The following is a 13,294-nucleotide window of genomic DNA, read 5'->3' on the forward strand; positions in this document are numbered from 1 at the left end:
CCCTCACCACAGAAGGCCCAAGTACTGTAAGACTCCTTCCACGCTCCTTTCCTGATATCTCAGTCTGATCCGAAGTTGGTGCCGTCACACCGCACTGCTCCTTTTGATGACTGATGACTGTAATGCAGGAAACCTCCAGAAGTCTTGGATCCTCAGGTCCATCTGCATGCTAATCCAGCTGGCTGTGTTCTGGAACACCTCAGAGGCCGATCGATTCCACTCCGCGCCTCACAGCCTGCTTTCTTCCAGTCCCACACACAGACCTCACTGCAGGTAGGTATTGAATGGTGTTCCAAAAGGCCGAAAGATGGCCGCGCTGTCCTTCTTATTTCTGCTCCCAGCAGGCAGCGCAACAACTTGGCCTTGTGGGTCCATGACTGGGCATTATGGGTCAGTAGTTCCCAAACTAAGTTCCCACATGAGTCACTTTCCTCATTAAACTACATCTCCCACAATGCTTTGTAAACGTTGCTTCACAGAAATTGTCCATAGGTCTCAATAGCATTAAAAGGACACTAGAGGGAGCCAATCTCTTAATTAAGAACAATGCATTATTTAGCAGGATAACTTTGGTAATGAAACCCCTGCACTACACTTATATATGAGCACGCAGAATTACATATCTACCAGCCGGGTGTCCGCTTTGACTTCAATAAGCCTAAATGGCAAAGTTTTTCTAACTAGGATGCTGACCCCATGAGCATAGGTGGAATATGTGGCGTGGTAGTGGAGGCCCACCCATGATTTTTTAAGGCAGGTAGTTTTGGATCCCTGGGAGATGTGTCTCCTGGAGTACACAAATATGCAGGTTATGCTTCTGGAGGAAGCGGATTGCCAAGGACCATTTAACAGCAGAATTCAGGCTCCGAACATTCTAGGAAATCACAGTGAATTGAGACATCGGGAGTGTGGAGAGATAAATTGGAGATAAACACCTGCTCACAGGGGCAGCAGCCCAGCTCCTGAGTTATATAAGACAATTATATAGCACACATTACATAGTATTGCTTACCCAAAGCACAGTAGCATTCTAATGTCAAGATCATACATACAGAGAAAAAATGAAGCACTTTGAAAAACAAAAAAAAACCCATAACAAAACATCCCAAACCTCCCCCTCCCCGCATGTACCCTTAAACATGTTACACCCAATGATAGGAGGCGTGGACCAGTGGGTGTAGTCTCGTAGTGGAGTCTGTCAGCTTAGCTTGGAGGAAATGGAATCTCCACTGTAGAAGAATTACAACAGTAATAGAATAAAATGGAGAGCTTCTCCTGCATGAGAAGGAAAAGAAAAAAGAAAAGAAAACGGGCAAGAAAAAATTGAAAAAACGTAATCTGTTGATGGGAAAGGATGATCCAGGACATTAAAGCGGAGTTGCACCCAAAAGTGGAACTTCCACTCATTTGTATCCTCTCCCCCTCCAGTGCCACACTTCGCACCTTTTGGGGGGGGGAGGGGGGACAGGATACCTATCTTTGACAGGTATCCTGTTCCCATTTCCAGGAGTCTGGGCCGTGGCCCGTGACATCACCGTGGGGCTCCCTCACCCTCCCTCCTCTCCGTGTCACCGGGCCAGTAGAAGAGAGGAGCGAGGCCTCACGCATGCGCACTAAGGTTCCCGGCGTGAAGCCGTAAGGCTACACTGCCGGGTACCTTTACCTGCAATGGTGGCGGCAGCACCCGACAGCTAATGAAAACACCAGCTGCGGTGCCGACATCGCTGGACTCCAGGACAGGTAAGTGTCCTATTGTTAAAAGTCAGCAGCTGCAGTATGTGTAGCTGCTGGCTTTTAATTTTTTTTTTTTTTTTGGCGGAACACCACTTTAAGGTAACTGCTGAGGAACAGTAAGAGTTGACGTGCAGCCAAGGTAAGTGTCCCAGCAGAACAGTGATTGCGAGAAAAGAGTACCCTGGGATCTTGTAAACAAAAGGACCCTGTAATTCCCTTAACAGAGCTCGTCAAGCTGCAACAATAGGTTTTGAATGTAGAGAAAATTCCTCATCCCTTTTCCATTGTTAAAGGAGACATCAGCATATTTTCCCATAGGAGGTTGCCAATGGCAACAGGTGACAATACAGCATATGGAATACAGCAGGATCTTCCACAGTTCAAGGATAGATACAAGGTTAACCTGAAAAACACCTGGGTTTACCAAGGGCACAGTTCTTTAATGTGTTACTTGAGAGGAACACAGTAGGCACAACAGGTGCAAAATAACAACTTGGTGGTGCACATAGGCAACGGTTTTAGACGATAACAACCCTACACAGAAAATCAACAGTCCAGAGCAGTCACCCGACCCAAAAAGGACTCAAAGCCTACAGACTCCTGCAGGGTGTTGGGAAAAGGATGTAGAGCTCACCTCTCCACGGTGCGGTGGCCAAGATTCCAGCCAGGAGGATGCATCTCTGGGTGATGTAAAGAACCTGGTAGTTTCGCCATCTTGGACCCACAGCTGGGCCAGAAAGAGGACACTGTAGCGAATACCCCGGGTACACATGGCAGCTTTAACCTGGTCAAAGGATCACCTCAGCTTCTATCTCTCCACCGAATAATCTGGGAAGATTAAAAGTTTAGTGTTCTGGTAGTCGAGATCCCTCTGTACCCTCGCAGCTCAGAGCACCTCATCCCTGTCTCTAAAGTTGGGGAGTTTCAGGATAAGGGTGCGTGACCATGACCCCAGGGGCCCAGGTTTGGGGGAATAAGGTGGGCTCTCTCCAAAGCATAGAAGGGTGAGAACTGGACAGCAGGCAGGAGAGTACGCAGCAGCTTCTCCGCGAACTCCGTCGGGTGGGGACACTCCACCCCTTCTGCAAGACCCACTATGCAGAGATTGTTCCTCCGGTTGCGATTTTCTGCATCTTCAGCCTTGTATTCCAGGGCACGGATCTTGGTTTGCAGGGAGCGGAGATCATTGGAATGGTCTGCAACAGTGTCCTGCACATGCCCCAGCCTTTGCTCAGCAGAGGACAGCCTGGATCTCACTTTGTCCATGTCCTGCCTGAATAGTCCCACATCCAGCTGCACAGCATACACTTTGGATGTTAGAGTAGTGGTAGAAGCCTGACAGGTGGCTATGGCCGCCAGGACTTCAGCCAGGCCTGGCTGTGTAGAAGAGGTTTCTCCCCCCTGCTCAGTCTAGGATTTCATGCTGGCAAAGGAGCGTGCAGATGCCTCCACACAGTCCCCGCAGGCCAGGAACGATTCCTTCGGTATAGGGGAAAATGAAGCCTCTTTCCACATACTTTAGTTGCCCCAGAGGATCAGCGTCACATGAGGGTGTCAGCAAGCTATCAGCGGGCGATATTGGAGCCGGATGGCAGGAGATTGGCCCTGTTTAACAGCAGAGCTCCAGCACAGATATCCACTCAGTTTGCCATCTTGGCCACGTCCCCATGGTTGTTGTTTTTGTAGTTATTATATTTTTTTGTCTTCGAATGGCTGAGATTGTTATTTGTTGTATTGTAACCAGAGATATGTGGGCCCCGTGCACTGTGTTTTTGTTTTAACTCTTGGCCAATGAGGTGCCAACTGGCCCAACTGGTTCTCCTTTCCTGTCGATGTGGGGGTGGTGCCTGGACTGGTTTTTACTCCAGCGAGTGTGTGGTCCCTTATGCAGGACACTGCGGACACCTTGCAGTCTATCTGCCGTCCACTAGGTGTCACTGGGTTGACATCATGTGACGACAATATCCTGTATTGCCCAGGGTGCCCAATGGACTGGACTCTTTACCATGGCAACCCTCGTTAGACACTACTCATGTGCTGTTTTCGGCGCATGTGCAGTACGGGATCGGGCCCGGTGATGTCACTGGTGGCCGGGCAAGAGCCAGGGCTATATATAGGGGGATGGGCTCCCCTAAAATTGTCACAGACCCTCTGGCAGTGATATGTGATCTTTTGGACCTGTTGGTAAGATTAGAAACTTTGTAATTTTGTTTTAAGGGACTTACCTGAATCGGTCGATCAGCTGAATTCACTTATATGTATCTTACCATGGTTGTCCTGTTTTTCAATTATAGTTTTCCCTCAACTTACCCTTATCTCTCAGTCTGTGAAACTATCAGCACATAAATTATACCCTTACATGTTTTAATGGAATTACACTTATTCGCTCCAAGGATGGCTGGAACATTATATGCTTAGGATTATGACATCATTAAAAGTGGTATATACATCTAACCTCAGGCTGCTGTCATGATCTGCTGATTCAGGCTGATTTCTGAGGTGAGCTATGAAGTCCATCTATAGAGCCCGAGATGCCCACAATTTTCGATAAGGGTTAATGATTACCAGTTTTGGATGAACCTTTCAGGCTGAACATGAGTTCGGGCCAAATATTGGGAACACCTGAATTTGCAGGGTGTTCGGTGGGTGTTTGCACAGTGCATTCTGGGCTCTGATTGGGCAAAGCTTTGCCCAATCAGGGTGCAGTAAAAGCTGGTTGTAAAGGAGCAGGGCCTGGTAGCCGGCCGCGGCGTCCTTAACAACTGATGAGTCATCAGCTGTCAATGAGCTTCCCCGCTGACAGCTGAATAAAAGAAAAAAAAATTGCCGGTAAAAAAAATAGTAAAAAAACCCCCAAAGGGCCTGGTATGGAGTGGGGGGACCCCATGCCGTTTTTTTCTTTTTTTTCCCAAAAGCCGGGTCCCAGCAATTGCAACCGCGAGTTAATATAACCACTTGACAACTGGGCACTTAAACCCCCTTCCTAACCAGACCAATTTTCAGCTTTTGGTGCTCTCACATTTTGAATGACAATTACTCAGTCATGCAACACTGTATCTTTATGAAATTTTTGTCCTTTTTTTCACACAAATAGAGCTTTCTTTTGGTGGTATTTAATCACTGCTGGGTTCTTTATTTTTTGCGCCGTAAAAGAAAAAAAACGAAAAATCTGTAAAAAAATACATTTTTCTTCATTTCTGTTATAATATTTTGCAAATTAGTAATTTTTCTTCATATATTTTGGCCAAAATTTATACTGCTACATATCTTTGGTAAAAATAACCCAAATCGGTGGATATTATTTGGTCTTTTTGAAAGTTATAGAGTCCAAAAGCTATGGTGCGAATATCTGAAAATTGATCACACCTGAATTACTGACGGCCTATCTAATTTCTTGAGACCCTAACATGCCAGAAAAGTACAAATACCCCCCAAATGACCCCTTTTTGGAAAGAAGACATTCCAAGGTATTTAGAAAGATGCATGGTGAGTTTTTTGAAGTTGTCATTTTTTCCCACAATTCTTTGCAAAATCAAGGTTTTTTTTTACTTTTTTTTTTTTTCCACAAAATTGTCATATTAGCAGGGTATTTCTCACAGACCGCATATGCATACCACAAATTACACCCCAAAACACATTCTGCTATTACTCCCGAGTATGGTGATACCACATGTGTGAGACTTTTACACAGCGTGGCCACATACAGAGGCGCAACATGCAGGGGAGCACCTTCAGGCGTTCTGGAGCACCCAGGCCAATTCTGACATTTCTCTCCTACATGTAAAAATCATCATTTATTAGCTAGAAAATTACTTAGAACCCCAAAACATTATATATGTTTTTTTAGCAAAGACCCTAGAGAATACAATGGCAGTCGTTGCAACTTTTTATCTCGCACGGTATTTGCGCAGCAATTTTTTTAACGCTTTTTTTTTGGAAAAAAAACTGTTTTGTGCTTTACAAAAACCAAAACAATAAGGTTAGCCCAATGTTTTTGCATAATGTGAAAGATGAAGTTACGCCGAGTAAATAGATACCCAACATGTCACCCTTCAAAATTGCACGCGCTTGTGGAATGGCGCCAAACTTTGCTACTCAAAAATCCCCATAGGCGACGCTTTAAAATTTTTTACTGGTTACATGTTTTGAGTTACAGAGGAGGTCTAGGGCCAAAATTATTGCTCTCGCTCTACCGATCACAGCGATACCTCACATGTGTGGTTTGAACACCGTTTTCATATGTGGGCGGGACTTACGTATGCGTTCGCTTCTGCATGCGAGCACACAGGGACAGGGGCGCTTTAAAAAAATTTTTTTTTTTTTTTATTGTTCATTTTACTTTATTTATTTTAGTTTGATGCTTTTTTCCAAAAAAAAAAATTTTTGACAACTTTTATTCCTATTACAAGGAATATAAACATCCTTGTAATAGGAATATGGCATGACAGGTCCTCTTTACAGTGAGATATGGGGTCAATAAGACCCCACATCTCACCTCTAGGCTGGGAAGCCTGAAATTTAAAAAAAAAAAAAAAAAAAAGATCCTGGCTTCGATCGTAGCGGTGAGTCGGTAGAAGCACCGCAAGGCGGCGGGAAGGGGGGACGTCCCCTCTCGCCTCCCGTAAGAACGATCAAGCAGTGGAACAGCTGCTATGATCATTCTCATGGTGTAGGGAATCGCCGGCTGAAAAAGCTGATATCTGAATGATGCCTGTAGCTGCACCCATCATTTAGATATCTCCGCACAAAGTCAAGGACGTTGTATGACGGCCGGCGGGCGGGAAGTGGTTAAAACGCTTTTTTTTTTTTTAACACAAAGTTGTCCATTTATACAATATTTCTACCACATAGCATGTACATACCAAAAATGACACCCCAAAATAGATTCTCCTGCTCCTCCTGAGTACAGCGATACCACATGTGTGAGACTTCCACAGCCTGGCCACATACAGAGGCCGAGTACAGCTGAGCATGGCTCAGCATGGCACGGGGTATGGCGGGGTATGGCGGAGTATGGCGGGGTATGGCGGAGTATGGCGGGGTATGGCGGGGTATGGCGGGGTATGGCGGAGTATGGCGGGGTATGGCGGGGGCATGGCAGAGTATGGCGGGGGCATGGCAGAGTATGGCGGGGGGCATTGCAGAGTATGGCGGGGGCATTGCAGAGTATTGTAGGGGCATTGCAGAGTATTGCACAGCATTGCAGAGTATTGTGGGGGCATTGCAGAGTATTGCACAGCATTGCAGAGTATTGCACAGCATTGCAGAGTATTGTGGGGGCATTGCAGAGTATTGTGAGGGTATTGCAGAGTATTGCACAGCATTGCAGAGTATTGTGGGGGCATTGCAGAGTATTGCACAGCATTGTGGGGGTATTGCAGAGTATTGTGGGGGTATTGCAGAGTATTGTGGGGGCATTGCAGAGTATTGTGGGGGTATTGCAGAGTATTGCACAGCATTGCAGAGTATTGTGGGGGTATTGCAGAGTATTGTGGGGGTATTGCAGAGTATTGCACAGCATTGCAGTAGTAAGGGATGGCTGAGCATGGATGGATGGATGTCTCTGTGCAGCGCTGTGGGCACTACACCTACAGCCCACAGCGCTGCAGACATCCATCCGTCCCCCTCCCTGCTCACTGTGTACCGATCGGTACACAGGAGGGGAGGAGAGGAACCGGCGTCATCAGATGACGCCGGTCTGTTTACATGCGATCGCGCCGTCATTTGACGGCTCGATCACATGGTAAACGGCCGCGATCAGCGGCCATTTACCGGGATCCGTGATGCGCCGGGTCCCCTGGACCCGGCGGTCACGGATGTGTTCGGGTGCGCGCCCCAGGGGGCGCGCGAGAGGGGAATTCTGGGAGGACGTCATAGTACGTCCTCCCAGAGTTATCCAACCGCCCTGCAGCCGTCATTCGGCTATGGGCCGGTTGGTAAGTGGTTAAATGGGATTTGACTCTTTTTTTGTTTTCTTTAGAAATGTCATTTTTGCTGCAGCCGGTTCTATATATGCTACAGATGCTCCACTTTAGAGGCAGACTAAGGGGACCCTCCCCCCGGAATATATATTTAAAGGAATTTTTCATTTTTTATGTTGCACTTTAAAAATGTTTTTGCATAGATACATATCCCCCAGTACCCGGCCCCATATCCCTTTTATGGCCAATTACTAGCATATAAGCCTTTCAAATGGGGACTTTTGATTTTTTTCCTGGTCGGCTCCCATAGACTTCAATGGGGTTTCACCGTTTGGGTTAGAACCTTTCCCCTGTTCAGGAATTCTGCTGCGAACTGAACCCAGGAGTGTCTGGCCCATCTCTAGTGATTTCTCTCTACTTATCTATATAGGTTTGGTTTTGACCAGCTGGTACTTTTGAAGGATTACTATTTCTTTGATCACGCACCGCCAGTGTACAATATTATAGGATCCTTACATTTCCTTGGTGTGTTTATAGAGTACTCTGTACACTATGTACAACGTCTGGTTGGCTACCCTTACAATGCTATAATATTAAGAAATACGTATATCAAACAGAGCTTATCAGCCCTCACCTTACCTGGCTTCCATACTGACCGGGGGAGACCTCCATATGTGGCGTTCCCTTCCTGGATGGGTCTGTGTGAATTTTTGGGTGAGTGTTGCCCCCCCTCCTCCCCTTCTCCTGTTTCCATTGGCCATATGAGTTTCTTGCACAGTGCATGTGGTGATGCATTGCATATAGTGAATTTATTATGTGTGTGTATCTTGTGTGGACATGTGTATGTGTGTTTTATCATACGTGTATACATGGGCACATACTATATTTCTATACATATTTTGTTGGTGTGCTATGATTTATGTCTTGTGCTCTGCAGATTATTACTCCTTCTAAAACTCCTGAGGAAGCGCTTACCCCGCAAAACATGTCGGCAGGAAGGCTGGACTAATATCTATTATAGGTTCCTTACATTTGTGGGGGACTATATGAAGACATCCAGTCTTTGAAGGGGTTTAGTTCCCTTTTCTTTTTTAATATTATTACATTTTGTCGCTGGTGTGTGATGTATTTATTAATGGTTTTGTATAACTTTTGTAATAAACATAATGATTTTACACTGTATTTAGTGTAGTGAGTTCAATGGTACCATGAAAGTCCTTAGTGCCTCAAAACATTTCTATTTCTAACCTTCAACTTATACCAGAAGTGACCCCCAGACTCTGGTGAGTAGAAAAATGGCCGATTACAGCTATTCATTCAAAAAGTGAACCCCCCAATCCCTCAACCCCCCGCAGCTAGCACCATTCCTATTTTCTATTGGCTGCAGTTAGTGTCCTCTCCTCTCTGCAGATCTCTGACATCTCTTCTGATCCTCCATGGGCTTTCATCACCCCGTTTCCTCTGATCCCCCGTGTCCACTGATCCCCCTCCCCCATGTGCTTCAAGGGACATGTATATGTGCAGCTGCAGGGTGAGGAATGTCTCCTCAGCTTATGATTGGCTGTCTGTGGTGCACCAACACACATGAGAATCGATCACACTAGCAGTTGGGGGGTGGTATAACCCCCTGGTTGAGCCCAAAACTGCTCCCCCTTTAGCTGCAGTTAGGGGTGTACACATGTTGTGGCCATGAAGCAAAGCAGGTACCTCTTTATTGCATTCGGCAGATACCACCACCCACCAAACATGACCCATTCATAGATTTCATAGGATCTGGTTTCCATCACATGATTCTGATTGCAGCTTCCAGGTCAGTCGTGCCCAGAGGAACCCTTCCCTCCGGACTCTACAATAGATAGGGCCAATCTGTAACCACCCTATATCCACGTGCAATGCACACAGGTGCAGGGTGGTGGCATTGCTTTAAGGGGTTAAAACGGGTGGTGAGGAGGTGAGATATTGTCAAACACCTCTGAAAAGTGATCTGAGTATGGACCACTTTCGAAGGAGTGTCAGTCCCTGCCCCTAGTGTGAATGAGCCCTAAAGCTGTCCATACATGGATGGAAATTCAGCCGGTTCAGAGGGGATCGGCTCAATGTCAATCAGTGTGCGGCCGTCCCTGCTCAGCAGAAGTCAATCGTTACAATGATTTCTATAAAAGGGGCGTGTTGTAAAATTTTGTCTCAATCCCAACTGGCTTCCTTCATTGGTCAGTGAAAGTCGCCTATTTACAGTTCTGTGTTCCTTCAATTCTCACTGGTTTACAAAAAACACAATTTAAAATTTACAAATATTTGTTATTTATTAGCTCAATACAGGTTCATGTTCTAGAAATAGAGGGAATTTTGTAAGTTATGTTGTATTTGTATCCGATAATAATGATTTTCCTGTATTTTCAGCAAAAATATTATTTTGATAAACACTTACGCAATTATCATGTGACTTAAATCTAAAAATCTAATAAATCAAAAACCTAAAAATCAGTATAAGTGATACAATAATAAATCAGTAGTTATAAAAGTGATCCCATAGAATTCTATTGGTGATCCATTCTATGGGGACACATTATATTAGGATCCATTATAAAAGTGATATAATATATGATATAATAATGTAGATACACTTATCAATCATACATGATGACAGCGATATATGATGAAAAAGAACGACACAATCTTCAAACTTATTATATTCTTATTTCTACTACATATTGTAATCTTATATTATAGATAGATAGATAGATAGATAGATAGATAGATAGATAGATAGATAGATAGATAGATAGATAGATAGATAGATAGATAGATAGATAGATAGATAGACAGATAGATAGATAGATAGATAGATAGATAGATAGATAGATAGATAGATAGATAGATAGATAGATAGATAGATAGATAGATTTGGTCTTAAAGGGCCAGTACACCTCCATCTGTGCCTCCCATAAGTCATGTTACACTCTGCGCTCTGTCTCAGGTCCAGCACTCTATACAATGTCCCATCTCACTATACATAATGATCATGTACTGGGAGGAGCATCGGAGGAGAGCAATATTGGGTAATATAAAGGGGAGTGGATAAGTGACAGAGTCTCTTTAAGACCATTTGGGGTCCCAAAACAATGCAATATACTTGGGTCTCAAAAAATAAATAGCCTCATATAGGATCCCTAGCATACTTGCCAACTGTCACGAATTTCCCGGGACATTCCCGGGATTTACCCCCCTTTCCCGGATTTAGCCATTCACGGGAAATGTCCCGGGAAATTCAAATTTTACCGATTTTTTTTTCACCGCCGCCCACCGCCGCCCGCTGCTAGAGGTTTGTGGCCGACGGAGACCATGTCTCCACCGGCCGCCATTTTCCCAGAGGCCAAATTACTATTTAGTAATGGCCGGGTGACTGCCAATAGAATTTGAGCTGTGGCACCGCACACCTCCCGCCCCATTGCGACCTGATGTGGGAAGGGGCAGGTGTGGGCGGCGCCGCAGCTCAATTGCTATTGGCAGCCACCCGGCTATTTTGTCCCATTCTGCACTGCTGGGAATGCCTGACTCCATTGGGGGATGCCTGGTGTAAAGACAGGACTCTGCTGGCAGTGCCTGATGTAGGGGGGGACTCCGCTGCAATGCCTGATGTAAGGGGGGACTCCGCTGCAATGCCTGATGTAAGTGGGGACTCCGCTGCAATGTCTGATGTAAGAGGGGACTCTGCTGCAATGCCTGATGTAAGGGGGACTCCGCTGCAATGCCTGATGTAAGGGGGGACTCCTCTGCAATGCCTGATGTAAGGGGGGACTCCGCTGCAATGCCTGATGTAAGGGGGACTCCGCTGAAATGCCTGATGTAAGGGAGACTCCGCTGCAATGCCTGATGTAAGTGGGGACCCCTCTGCAATGCCTGATGTAAGGGGGGACTCTGCTGCAATGCCTGATGTAAGGGGGACTCCGCTGCAATGCCTGATGTAAAGGGGGACTCCGCTGCAATGTCTGATGTAAGGGGGGACTCCGCTGCAATGTCTGATGTAAGGGGGACTCAGCTGCAATGTCTGATGTAAGGGGGGACTCCGCTGCAATGCCTGATGTAAGGGGGACTCTGCTGCAATGCCTGATGTAAGGGGGGACTCTGCTGCAATGTCTGATTTAAGGGGGACTCTGCTGCAATGTCTGATTTAAGGGGGACTCTGCTGCAATGTCTAATGTAAGGGGGACTCTGCTGCAATGTCTGATGTAAGGGGGGACTCCGCTGCAATGTCTGATGTAAGGGGGACTCTGCTGCAATGCCTGATGTAAGGGGGGACTCCACTGCAATGCTTGATGTAAGGGGGACTCCACTGCAATGTCTGATGTAAGGGGGACTCCGCTGCAATGCCTGATGTAAAGTGGGATTCCGCTGCAATGTCTGATGTAAGGGGGGACTCCGCTGCGATGTCTAATGTAAGGGGGACTCCGCTGCAATGCCTGATGTAAGGGGGGACTCCGCTGCAAAGCCTGATGTAAGGGGGGACTCCGCTGCAATGCCTGATGTAAGGGGGGACTCCGCTGCAATGTCTTATGTAAGGGAGGACTCCGCTGCAATGTCTGATGTAAGAGGGACTGCGCTGCAATGCCTGATGTAAGGGGGACTCCGCTGCAATGCCTGATGTAAGGGGGGACTCCGCTGCAATGCCTAATGTAAGGGAGGACTCTGCTAGCAATGCCTGACGTAAGGGAGGAGTCAGCTGGAAATGCCTGATGTAAGGGAGGACTCCGCTGGGGACACCTAATGGCATCTGGTGGCAGGTTACGTGGCAGGTGACACGCTCAGGGTTCCCACTGATTCTGGATTATGGTGAGTTAAATAATTTCATTCTATATTACAATGTAATAACAGAAATAATGCACTTCAATCATCCTGACACCATAACAACCATGGTGCCGGGATGATTGAAGCGCCAACACCAGGTGCTTGGAGTATCTTTATCTGCTGATTTGTTAAACTTTCTGGAATACACATATTTCTATTGTGGTGTAGGATCTGGGCCTGCTGTCCCTCCACCCCTCTTTCTTTCTCTTTTTCTTTCTCTCTTTCTTTTTCTTTCTTTCTCTCCCTCTTTCTTTCTTTCTTTCTCCCTCTATCCCTCATTCATCTCATACCACACCCCTTCCGAGCCACGCCCATTTAAGACACGCCCACTATTCCGCGTAAGCCACGCCCATATCTTGCAGTGGCGCGCTTAGCGCGCCACATTTTTCTGTTGCAGTATGCCCCGCCCACAAACGAATGCCAAGTGTGTTCCCAAGCCTTATGATATATTTGGGGCCCCTAAACAATGTGATATTTTTGTGGCCTGCAGACAATGTCATATACAGTATTAGGGCCCCCGGCTTCCCTCGTAGGCTTTCAGAAAGATAAAGTAACAGATTAACCCCGTGTTCTCCTTTTCCCATAATACGTCTCTTCTTATTCAGCACATTGATGCAGAGTGTGAGACCCGGAGCAACCAATCAGATGGTGTGACTGTTAGCAGCACTGTGATGTATTTTGCTGTTCAGCGTGTTCAGGGCCACAGAGGGGGTAGAACCGGCCCTCCTGTATGGGGTCTGGGCAGCTTTATGGTGCAGGCAGTTCAAAAAGCTGCTGATCACAGCTCAGAGCCT

This window comes from Aquarana catesbeiana, linkage group LG03 (assembly GCF_042186555.1).
Source record: "Aquarana catesbeiana isolate 2022-GZ linkage group LG03, ASM4218655v1, whole genome shotgun sequence".
In the NCBI taxonomy this organism is placed as follows: Eukaryota; Metazoa; Chordata; class Amphibia; order Anura; family Ranidae; genus Aquarana; species Aquarana catesbeiana.